We start from the raw sequence: 12,976 nt of genomic DNA, 5'->3' as shown, positions 1-12,976 counted from the left end.
ATTTTGTTTCAGGTTGTTACAGATTTTATTCTATTACATAAGTTATTTTTCTATACCATTGAGGCATTATAAAGCATGTTCATTAACCTTTGAGAAGCCTGTCTGAATTTGCGTCTCGAGGCAGGTGTCGTGCCAATGTACTGTATCCCCGCCAGGATCTCTAGCCCCTGGCCGCGGGAGCGCGCATGCACACAGAGCGGAGATTCGGCTGCCTTTCGAATTGTTTAACTGCTGCACTTTGAATTTACTTCTTAAATAGCGACGTGGAAGACTCGGCGGTAGTAACATGGGTCTCAGTTAACTACATAAATAAGTGTATTTGTCTGTTACATTAACCCTCTATTGCATGAATTATTTTTTAAACATGGTAAAAATGTCTTGATGTGTTTTTATTACTCCAGGATGCTTAAATAATGCAATTGCAAAGATTTTTTTTTTTTTAAATTGAAGGGGGGGTAGTTGGTAATTTGTTGCCATATGGCAACAACGCGCATTCGTGGAAAGTGCTAAAAAATCCATTATTTCTTTAAAAACATGCTTTTATTGAAATAATTACCAAACAAATTCAACTTATATGTATATACATGTACAGCCCAATGTGTTTACAGTCAAATTAGTTTAGTTTAATTGTAGTTTTTGATATTATTATAATAAACCCTGTAATAAGTCTGTCATGTACACCTGAAAGAAGACACACGGATACAATTTACTTGATTAGGGGCAAAATAAGTACACACACACTGACTAAACTTACAATTACTGAACTACATGGCCACTGAAAACATATTTCTGATACATAATCTTCCTTAGACTCCTTATTTAACACAAAGGGTATATTGACTATAAATGTCATTGGACACACCGATAATTTGAGTGCGCCAACAGATTTCCTTTGGAATAACTCATTTTATTGGTGAGCAATTCATTACATTAGTGTGTATTAATAATTTAGAAAATATATTAATTACAAAATGGCTGAAATAACATAATATAAATACATTTCTGTTTTTCTTTGAAAATAATATTTAATTGCAACATAGTGTTGAGTAGCCTAAAGTTATAGTAATTCAATTGAGCCCATTAGGCAAAATGTACACATTTCACGTCAATATTTGCATAATGTGTGCCATATGGCAACAAATTAATTTTAGCCTTTTACAGAAAAAATACAAACTTTTAACTGGTTTAAATGATGAAAAATTAAAGTTGTATTCCAGATACCATTTGAATTTTTTTTTTCTTCAAAGAATGCTTCTAAAATTGAGAAAACAACGACATTTTGGCTCATCCTGGAGCGTGAGCCTTAGTGTGGCACTGTCCAGAAAAGGGGGGGGACAGGATTCTGGGGTATGTGAAGTCATCAAATGGGTACAACTTCAAAATAAAGACCTATTTACACAATTAAACAAAAACAATGCATTTACATGGTTTTTGTGAAAAACCCTAAGAAAAAGAATTTGTTGCCATATGGCAACAACATGCAATAGAGGGTTAAGGCGACGTGTGAATTGTTCATAGCGTCGTTTAATATTATGGACTGATAGGCATATCCTCCCTGTCCTCTAACGTGATTTCTGTTTTTTTAATTTAGTTTAATATGGCTTTTCAATTAAACACCTTTTTCACCTGTCTACCGTATGAGTTACATAGGAGGTACTCAAAATATCAGCTGTGACTGGTGACGACATAACCTTGGGGGGTGTATCAAAATGGCCTGGCTTTATTAGCCTACGTACTACAGGGGCGTTGAAACGACTCTAATGACTCTACACATGCGTTGCTTATCCTAGCATGATCTTGCAGCCTCAGCTGCTCATGATACACTATGCATTCGTTTTATTCACAATTGCTCAATCTGGCTACTTATGCAACTTCATGTTAGCCCCCTTAACCCGATTGAATGAACTATGTGTTTGTGAAAGATATAATGATCCATGTGATGACATACAAGGAGCGCAGAGACAGAGGGGTGCTAATTTGGAACAACTATCTATATGTGACTGTATGTTTTCAAAAGAGCCGAGCATATGTTTTTTTTTTTTTTTTTTTTTTTTTTTTTTTTTTGTCTCTTTGTCCTTTTTGAATGTGTATGATCTTATGTTTGGTGAGTGTGTGTTATGGAAAAGACTACTTTGAAACGGCTATATCCTGCAACACAGCAAATAAGGAGAATGCCCTCGGCGAGACTTTCAAGGAGCTCAGCGAGCCTATTGTAGGACTCTTCATGCCTTTTTGTTTTTCTACCTTATGTCAATGCATCTTTCTTTCTCTCTCTATTCCCTCTCTCTCTCTGTGTGATTATTCTGAAGAGTGGCACAGTATGTTTGTGCAAGGAGTGATTACTACGAAACTGTAGTGCCATTAGAAACTGAGAATTTCTAAATAACACTTTTTTTTTGTTGTCTTTCACTTTGTCGTTTATTGTGGGTTCTTCATAGTCACACTGTTTGTCAATCGTGAATCAATCCTTAACGCTACCTAGTCCATAAAGACAGACTGACTCAAAAACAAAATAAAAGGGGTGATTTTCACTAAAACTGACCATGGGGGTATTGCTGAAATAGATTTGGGCTTTACATGCACAACATTATCAACTGATGCACATGTATATTGCTGCTTTACTTCAACTAATCAAGATCCAACTGGAGAATTTCAGAACAACCACACAACAGGCTTAAAAGCTGAGATGGAAAAGCGTTGCTCTTGCTATAAAATAAAAGCCCCTTGGGCACTTTGGGCCTGCATGTAAGGCAGCATTACAACCTCCTTCATGTGTTGTTGGAAATGTTACTGTTATGATTACAGTGGTTAAACTATTCCAAGAATTTGAGAATTCTATGGTTTAACAAATTGTGTAATTGTTGTCGAAATTCTTCAACATATTACAGTAAAAATCATTGAATATTAAATCTAAATTCATGTCCCACATTTAACAATGTTTTGGCAACATTTAGCACTAAACACTGTCTAACCTGCTGTTGATTTAAAATTGACATAAATCTCAGGTATTTTGCTCATGCGGGGATGTAGACACTGACAACTCATCCCACAAATATACTAATGAGGCACTGAAAGAAAATATAGGAATTCATTGCTTGGAATCTGTGGTATATCGGGGGTGGCAGGTGCTCGGTCTGTAGGGATTTGGGTTGGGAACTGGAGGGTCGCGTTCAGCCCCATACGGACCAAAGTATGGTGGTAGACCGGGACCTGGATAGTGCCATCACCTTCTGGAAATGCCAAGGTGCAACCCCCACCAACTGCTCGGGTCGCCTTTCCATGGGCAGCCCCCCCCCCACTCTGACATCAGTCCATCACTGCATGTATAGGGACTGGACGTGTTATTATTCAGGTCTGTGTGTAATAACCAACAGGTGTAAATTGTAATTATAAAGTTACTTTACATTATGAATATATAAAAGCAAAGAATCTTGGCCAATCAAAATTGTTTTTTACTACCTACTGACAGTGGAGCACTGGGCAACTGTGTTAGTTCAGGGTATAAATAAACAATTTTAAGCATGTATGGATCAGGACAGTTTCTACTTTTGACTGAACTTTAGACTTTGCAAGAAGAAACATTACCACCTTCACATTAGCCTTTGGCAATCAACATTACCGACAAAAAGTAACTTCTTTGGTGACTTGTTGTCGAAAAAATATTTTCGACCTATTAACATAATAAAAGTGATAAAGTAGAACAGGAACAATTCTTCAGCAGGATTTTTAGCAGTTCGTTATAGTGAGCAGTACAGAGATTGGTACATCCCACCACAATTCGCTGTGAGCAGAGCTGAACGCTGTTTCCTCCAGCTCTCTCTCTCTCTGCTCGCGCGCTCTCTCTCTTTCTCTCTCCTCCCCCGTTGTTTACGTTTAATCCAACATGGATGACGAGGTGGATGTTGACATCGAAGAGACGAGTTTGAAAGCAGTACTAGGTGAATATTTTACTGTAAAACAATGATTAACAGTCATACGTCTGTTTTTTTCCTCGTTTGCTATAGTCCACACTAGTTTACGGAGACCTGGTCGTTGTGTGTGTAGCCTCACGTGCAGGCTACAGCGGGCGGTTGCTACTGTCTCGCGGGTCAGATAGATGCTAAAGCTAGTGGTCCTCCTCGGTCCTTCTCCCTGGCTTCTTTCCTTTTCTGTTGCAGTGAGCTGAAGGAGGAGGTTTAGGCCAGGAGCAGTTCATCAGTCCTGCGTGGAAAAGCAGCGCAGGCATACTGGTATGAGTTGACGAAGCTAACAGTCCTTCAGCACTCCTGTGTGACTGCTTATCTCGTTGTTGACTCTCTGTGTCTCTCTGTGTTGAGCCCCAGGGGAGCGGACCAGCTCCATCAGCCCCAGAGAACAGGAGGTGATCGAAGGATGCTGCGGAGGAACAGTATCCTTTCACTGCCGCGTATGCATTGTCATAACGGCTGCACAGTCTTCGGTAGCTTTACTGCAGCCCCTAATCAATCATCACATTTTATTTAACCCTCCTGTGGTCCTGGTGTCAAATTTGACCCGTTTTTAAAAGTTTTATATCAGAAATGTTATATTCTTCATCCAAATTGTCCAAAATTACATGGATGGTTCCATATAACGCTGAAGGATCATTCACTACTTTATTGAATTTGTGTGTTTATTTGCCCCCAAAAACTTTTGACAAAAGACAAAAATTGTTTAATTTCATATAATGAGGTTTCTTGACCTGAATTCGAAAAAGAAAAAGTGTAGAACTAGTGGTGATCTGTTGTGTTAGTGATGTGTACAGTATACTGATGGATAGTTACAAAAATGAAGAAAATGTTGAAAAAAAGTGATTTAAAAAAGTTATCAGACATCATCGAAAAAGTGTCAAAAGTGTTGAAAATGCATAAAAAATGGTTAATTTTCAGTGTTGACCAGGAGGACAACACAAGTGTAAAGTCTAAAATCTGAATCACGAAATACTTTATTGATCCCCAAAGGGAATTCGTCAAATTAAATCACCCTTAGACGTGGTCTCAGTGGACTTTACAATAAAGGAACCTAACAACAAGCAACAAAACATTGAACTGCATTACAGCAGAATAATAAACAATACAAAATAAGCAACATAAAAAGGTGTATTTGTGTGAAGGGCACAGACTGATGGTGTGTTATTTTTGCTGTAGTATAATGAGTAGAGGTGTTTTTTCAATTCAGATTTCAAAATGTCAACTAGTGAGCTCTTTAGGCTGCTGGGCAATGGTAACAAAAATTAATGATGACTATGTTTAATTGACTTTTGATGATAATGTAGATTATCTGTCTGATTTTAACTGTTTTTTTGTTTAGGTCATTGTCTGTTTGAACTATAATGCACAGTACCTTTGTTCCAATCACAGTTTGATACAATCAGTATTAATTTATTGGTCCTGAACTGGGTTTTAGCTACCGACTCAGGTGAGGGGATTCCTAACAATATTTGGGAATGATCGACCAACGAGCCCAAAGTGAAGAAGTAAGTCAATTTCTCCTCCAGCATTCTAGGGAGTCCGCGATCCTGGAGAAAGATTGTATAGGGGTATCGTAGGGCAACCTTGTGCATTGTGCTGGAGCAGTTTGGGTTCGCAAAATCTTTCGTCTTCAAAGCAATCCCCACAGACTGAGCTGCGCTGGGATAAGAATCGCTGACTGCCCTTTCACATGCAGAGTACATGTAATTGGCGTTCATTTCACACTTTACCTGTCGGGGGGGTTCAGGTCTCCAGCCAGACGTTCTGCCTCTGCCTCAGGCCCTCTTCTCGTTGGTCCAAACAGGAGAAAGAACTGTTTGAGGAAGGACTGGTAAGCTTCTCTGGGCTCAGGCCTCTTAGGTTTACACTGAACAGCCATATACACAATGTAATACTTGTTGACGTATATGTTAGAGGTATTTCTAAAATCCTAGTGTCTGTGTTGTGTTTTTCTGCAGGCTCAGTTTGGCCGAAGGTGGACTAAGATTGCCAAGTTGGTGGGTAGCCGTTCCGTTCTGCAGGTCAAGAGCTATGCCAGGCAGTATTTAAACATAAGGTGAGACTTTGCTTTACATTCACCTTTTGTTTTGCTGCTACACGCCAAGTGCCCACTACAGGACTTAGACCTGATTTTCTGAGCAGCTGCAGGGTGTTTGAGTTTAATCCAAGCTTAATTGTAGTATCCCACATTAATAAACTACAACCAGAGCGATTCCTCAGCAGGATTGGGAAAATATGAAAATAAACAATGCCTTTCGTCATCTGTATATAATTTTTTTCAGGCTAAATCAGAACCCAGAGCTGCAGCTCCCTCTGCAGGACCTGCGCTGCACTTACAACCCCCTCAGCCCACCTCCAGTCGTGCATCCTCTGACAAACACTGTCCGCATAGGAAGCTTTCTGATGACGAAATGAGGAGGTAGACATCACTGATGACCTGAGCGATGACAGACGGCGATGCTGAGCCGCAGGCTGTCTCAAGGCTGAGTTCTGCGAGCCCGAGCAGCTAGCAGGCACGGAGATCCAGCAGACACAGAGAGCAGAACGAGCAGGTCTGACAGAGACAAGGGACCAGCCCAGCCACCCTGCTGTTTCCACAAATTCCCCAATCCCATCTCCCCTACCTTCTTTAGAGAGACCAGTGTGACTGGCGGACGAGAAAAGCAACAAGAGCATCAAAAGACTTTCAAGCATGGGCTCAACGGACTCGGAGCAAATGACAGTGAAAATGGAGGCCAGAGCTCCCAGTTTGAATAGCTCAGCACAGACTGGTCCACAGGAGAGGCCTGTAGCAATGGCTCAGGTAAGCTCATGCCTCTGTTTTCACTACAGTACTAGTCAAGGGTTTGGACACACTTCCTTAGGTCCCTCGAATGGGAAAAACGCATCCACACTTTTGACTCTACCGAAATCCACCTCTTGGTGATGGCCTTTACTTGCTTTTGTTAAGTTACCTGTAGTCCTATTTGCTTCCCCAGATACTGCTGGATAACACTGAGCAGAGTGCGGCTGATAGACCGAAGAAGGACCAGAGGAGGAGGAGGAGGAGAGGAGGAGGAGGAAGAGCAGAAGAAAGAGGAGGAGAGCTTAAGCCCCTGAACGGAAATAATGACATGGAGACCACCACTGAGGATGAGAAACAAGCTATCCCAGAGTTCTTTGAGGACGAACCATCCAAGACTCCTGAAAGATACCTTAGGATCGAAACTCATCCTGGACCAATGGTAAAACCTTAAAACATGTTTGGTAACTTCTTCAAGACAACGCTGCAGAAAGGTGCTCATTACTCTCTGTTCACCAGGATGAAGAGCAAGCCCAAGTACCTCACAAGACGTCGTCCGCCCTGGACTGAAAGAACTGCGGGGACGTCACTGCATTGGGAGGATTCACACCTACCTGGAGCTTATTGGACCATCAACTTCAATTGCGGTAACTTTATACCAACGGCATTCCTTGTGTTCTTTTAAAAAGAAATCTGTCTTCCCTTTCTTTGGAGCTCGCCTCTTCTCTTAAGAGCAAGCAGTCAATTCGGCCAAAGGTGGTGGACCGCTCCAAGCACAAGGAGGGCAAAGAGCGTATGAGGCCTACCAGCTCGCCCAGAACTGGAGTATGGTAGGTACCCATAACCACCTAACTCCCCATAGACACCAAACCTCAAGCATCTAACCTTGGGTTTACTGGACTTAGCTAACTGTTGATTGGCTGCACGGTTTAGCGGACCAGGAAGCGCCGCGTGCGGACCATATGGGGGAACTGGCGTGACTCTAAGATTTGGGGGACAGACGTATGAGGTTTGGACACTCAGACCGCACACTGCTTTGTTCACCACACGAATTGATCACTTGATAAGTTCTCATTTACTATAGTTACTATACGGGTGTTTCATTAGCATCTCATTGCTGAGGAGTGCTCTGCGGACAGAAGAGCTGAAGAAGCACCCCAAACCCTGCAAGATCTCCGATTAAGGGGGTGAGCTGAGTGAGCGTGGACTTTCCGACAACCTTGTAATTACATATTTATATATGCGTAACTACTTTCACTCCTTTTTCTAGGTCTATTGACCCCTTTCCACTGATTCCCTGCAGGTCCTTTTGGGGAGGATGTACAGGTCAGTGGCCATTTATCCCATCAATCAGATCAGGTGTGCAATGTTTCGGCAAGATGGGAGTTTCACCACTTATTAATCTGATTCATGTATACCTCATATATTGAAGGGTACTAAAGGTCCTCTTTGTTCTCCTCAACCATTCCAGTGTTATTGTGTGTGCAGAGACTCTTCTCATATGGACATGGTACGCCATAACGCACAACCGCACAGGCTGAATTATTTTCCCTTGGCATCACACATGTTACGAGTTTATTCATGAAGAAAATGTTTTCCGTGTTGTTGCATGCACCATCAATTGATTATGTTGTTAATTCCCTGACCTGTAAGGCAGGCCAAACATCATTAAAATTAAATCTGAAACAATCGTTTCATTTATTCGGTCATTCATTTTATTTGATTTAAATCTTCCAAAATGATCAAATGTTTTGTTACAGCATGCCCGTGTCGCGGGGGGAAGTCATCGGCCTGCTAGCGGAACTTTCAGTGAGGAAGAGAGAGTATTAAAGGTAGGAAAGGAGTGAAACCAAATTGGACATTGAGATTTGACATTTGCATTTACAAACGATTCTGTGTATCCGGGCAGATCTGTGCAGCAGAGCCATGCAACAGTGTGAGTAACAGGTTTGCAGTGCGAGATGGACCCGGTGTCTCAGACACAGGGCCGTGAGCTGCTGTCGTTGCTGGGCTTCAGTGTGGTGGGCTGGTACCACTCGCATCCCACCTTCCCCCAACCCTCAGTACGGACATAACACACACCCATTTCCAGTGAAATGATAAATGATAGTCCCCCGCTGGAGTTAGTCTATGGGAACACGTGATCTGATTCTCTCTGTCCTGATTGTTCCAGAGTTATTTCTCCGTGGCGGAGCCCCCTTCATCGGATGATAGTGAGTCCTATGACCCAGCCACCCTCCCCCCCCACTCCCAAACTACTGCTTTTGGTGAAGAGAGCCAGGAGCCTTCAGGCCCACAGGTATGTTTAACACTCACAAAGCCATGATTTAAAACGTTAAAACAGTTCATCAAGCAACCAATTAGGACACCACACACACACACACACACACACACACACACACACACACAACACACACCACAACACACTAGGCACAGTCTATCCTCTGTCTCTCTTTCTGTTCCTACCCCAGAGCTGCCCTACCGGTTTGACTTCCTGTCATCACAAGACATTCCAGACTGGGAAGATGTTGAGGAGAGCTCAGTGATCATCCACAAATACAGCCAAACACCGTGAAAGAAACAAGACTGCACTGGTCGTCCTGACACACACGTTGGCTAATTCTGCCTTTTGGATGTGGAACAGTTGTTAGTAAAGCTTAATGTTGTAGTATCTAAACCTTTACTCTTTTTACACTGGTAGGATGTGGCATGGAGAGATTGTTCCGAAAGACTCCCATCTCACCTATCTGGAGAAGGTCTGTCCAGCTGATAACCATCTTATTTGCTACTGGCTTCATTAACTGATTTACCTCGGCTTCTACTACTGCTTTTTTGTCTTTGTCCATTCATCATTGACTTCTTCCATCCATCACCTCCTTTCAGATGCTGTCATCTCTGGCCGTACCTGGAGCCCCTGCCGAATGAGGAGGGAGACCCTTCCTCCCCAATCCAGGCTCTTTTCCAGTCAGACTTTATTGCCAAGCAGGAAGAGGGGACTCTTTATCTTGTCCAGACCAGAAGTCTCAGATTATTTGCTTTTGATCAGTCGATCAGCGAGGACAGGCCCAGGAGGGAGAAGAGACTCTGATCCGGATTCTGGCAGAGCTTCAATAGTAGTGCACAGCCCACGACACAAACTCAGACACACACAGCAGCACAGTTTTATCATCTGGGCTCTGTGTTGTCGACTGAACATGACTATTACTGTAATGACCTTATAACTCTCAATAACTCAAAGAATAACCACAATGTAAGAGAATGAAGTACAATTACGTTTTTGGATCAGTGTTACCAACTTACTTATTTAGTTTTTATACAGTTTTATGTAAAAAAGCATTTCACTTTCTCGTTCTGCGGTTTCTTTTAAACATAAAATAAAATATATTTTCTTATTTTGTTGTCTTTTATTTATTGTAAAGCTCGATATTATTGTTATAGTGCTGGCGATTGCAACAAAATGTCAGTCCCATTTCTCATAGAGAATGCCAGAAGAAGTCACAGCTTCCTTTCAATTAGGGAAATGCTTGCTGCTCCATGGCAACAAGTAAATTAGCTAAACTTGTCAATAGGGATTTGTAATTATTAACCTTCCTCTTGAACCATATATAAGCCCCCTACTGTACCATGTATCTATTATGCATATGGCTTGAAGATTATAAATACCGTCCTACCTGTGTTTATCTCTCCAATTTCTCATTTAAAAAACTTTTTTTAGGCATTCATGCTTTTAGTTTCGACAGACTGAGAGGAAAGGGAGCTGAGAGGTGAAGCAAAGAGCCAGGGCTGGATCAGACCCTTTAAATCCTCTTTTAATACATCATATCCTCCTAAGCGTATCTTGTAGTAAAAGGGCGTTTCAGTGTCCCTCTTATATAATCATACATCTAGATAAATGCTGTGGCTGGTAATATGTAAGTGACTGCTAGATTTGACCCAGTTTCCAGCTAAAAAAACAACAATGGTAATCATTTAGCAGCAGGGAGACACAAAAGTTCATTTCTATCCGCAGACACCCTGACTGCCAGTTTCAGCTGTTTTATTGTAATCAAAGACCACCACATTTATTTGGAGAGAACCAAAAAAAAAAACTTACTGCTTTTGCTGACAGAAACGGCAAACGGAAATGTATCAGATTTTCTGAATTATAGTTTTTGCTTTTGAATAATAAATTGCCTGGCTTGCATTCCACCCTCATTTCTACTTTTCCACATAATTTTTTCCATTGTATTTGTGTATGTACGGCCCATATACAAATACACGGCTCTGATCCAATATACAGTTATTTGAGTACCGCTGATATAAAGCTAAATATTAGTGTGCTCAAAATACAAGTTTATATTATCGTAATGGTATACAGTATATAATGCTAGCACATTTGTTTCAGTGTCTAATAAAGGTCTGGAGATCTCAAAGCTCACATGACACCGAAAAAACGGATTTTATAACATTGAAAAGATTGTAAGAAATATTAGTTGAAGCTGATTTTGAAGTTGACACAGAATAGGTTATTATTTCATATTTATTTATTTATTTGAAAAGAGAGCTATTATTTGTTTCAGGTTGTTACGAGTTTATTCTATTATAAGTTATTTTCTATACCATTGAGGCATTATAAAGCTTTCTTAACCTTTGAGAAGCCTGTCTGAATTTGCGTCTCGAGGCAGGTGTCTTGCCAATGTACTGTATCCCCGCAGGATCTCTAGCCCCTGGCCGCGGGAGCGCGCATGCACACAGAGCGGAGATTCGGCTGCCTTTCGAATTGTTTAACTGCTGCACTTTGAATTTACTCTTAAATAGCGACGTGGAAGACTCGCGGTAGTAACATGGGTCTCAGTTAACTACTAAATAAGTGTATTTGTCGGTTACATTAACCCTCTATGGCATTAATTATTTTTTAATCGGGTAAAAATGTCTTGATGTTGGTTTTTATTACTCCGGATGCTTAATAATGCAATTGCAAAGATTTTTTTTTTTTAAATTGAAGGGGGGGTAGTTGGTAATTTGTTGCCATATGGCAACCACGCCATTCGTGGAAAGTGCTAAAAATCCATTATTCTTTAAAACATGCTTTTATTGAAATAATTACCAAACAAATTCAACTTATATGTATATACAGGTACAGCCCAATGTGTTTACAGTCAAATTAGTTTAGTTTAATTGTATTTTTGATATTATTATAATAAAACCCGTAATAAGTCTGTCATGTACACCTGAAAGAAGACAACGACGGATACAATTACTTGATTAGGGGCAAAATAAGTACACACACACTGACTAAACTTACAATTACTGAACTACATGGCCACTGAAAACATATTTCTGATACATATCTTCCTTAGACTCCTTATTTAACACAAAGGGTATATTGACTATAAATGTCATTGGACACACCGATAATTTGAGTGCGCCAACAGATTTCCTTTGGAATAACTCATTTTATTGGTGAGCAATTCATTTACATTAGTGTGTATTAATAATTTAAAAATATATTAATTACAAAATGGCTGAAATAACATAATATAAATACATTTCTGTTTTTCTTTGAAAATAACTATTTAATTGCAACATAGTGTTGAGTAGCCTAAAGTTATAGTAATTCAATTGAGCCCATTAGGCAAAATGTACACATTTCACGTCAATATTTGCATAATGTGCCATATGGCAACAAATAATTTTAAGCCTTTTACAGAAAAAATACAAACTTTTAACTGGTTTAAATGATGAAAAAATTAAAGTTGCTATTCCAGATACCATTTGAATTTTTTTTTCTTCAAAGAATGCTTCTAAAATTGAGAAAACAACGACATTTTGGCTCATCCTGGAGCGTGAGCCTTAGTGTGGCACCTGTCCAGAAAAAGGGGGGGGACAGGATTCTGGGGTATGTGAAGTCATCAAATGGTACAAACTTCAAAATAAAGACCTATTTACACAATTAAACAAAAACAATGCATTTACATGGTTTTTGTGAAAAACCTAAGAAAAAGAATTTGTTGCCATATGCAACAACATGCAATAGAGGGTTAAGGCGACGTGTGAATTGTCTAGCGTCGTTAATATTATGGACTGATAGGCATATCCTCCCTGTCTCAACGTGATTTCTGTTTTTTTAATTAGTTAATATGCTTTTCATTAAACACCCTTTTTCAACCTTCTACCGTATGAGTTACATAGGAGGTACTCAAAATATCAGGCGTTTTTCACCTGATATTTTGTGTACCCACCCCTT

The 12,976-nt window shown here is 40.3% G+C and overlaps 1 pseudogene; it reads left to right on the top strand.

Annotated features, from left to right (window-relative positions):
* Positions 1-3,883: 3,883 nt before the first annotated feature.
* On the top strand, positions 3,884-10,012 carry LOC116696230 (histone H2A deubiquitinase MYSM1-like; annotated as a pseudogene).
* The last annotated feature ends 2,964 nt before the right edge of the window (positions 10,013-12,976 follow it).

This window comes from Etheostoma spectabile, chromosome 9, assembly GCF_008692095.1.
Source record: "Etheostoma spectabile isolate EspeVRDwgs_2016 chromosome 9, UIUC_Espe_1.0, whole genome shotgun sequence".
Lineage (NCBI taxonomy): Eukaryota > Metazoa > Chordata > Actinopteri > Perciformes > Percidae > Etheostoma > Etheostoma spectabile.
Note: the sequence above shows the minus strand (reverse complement) of the source record. Positions and strands in the feature narration are given on the sequence as shown.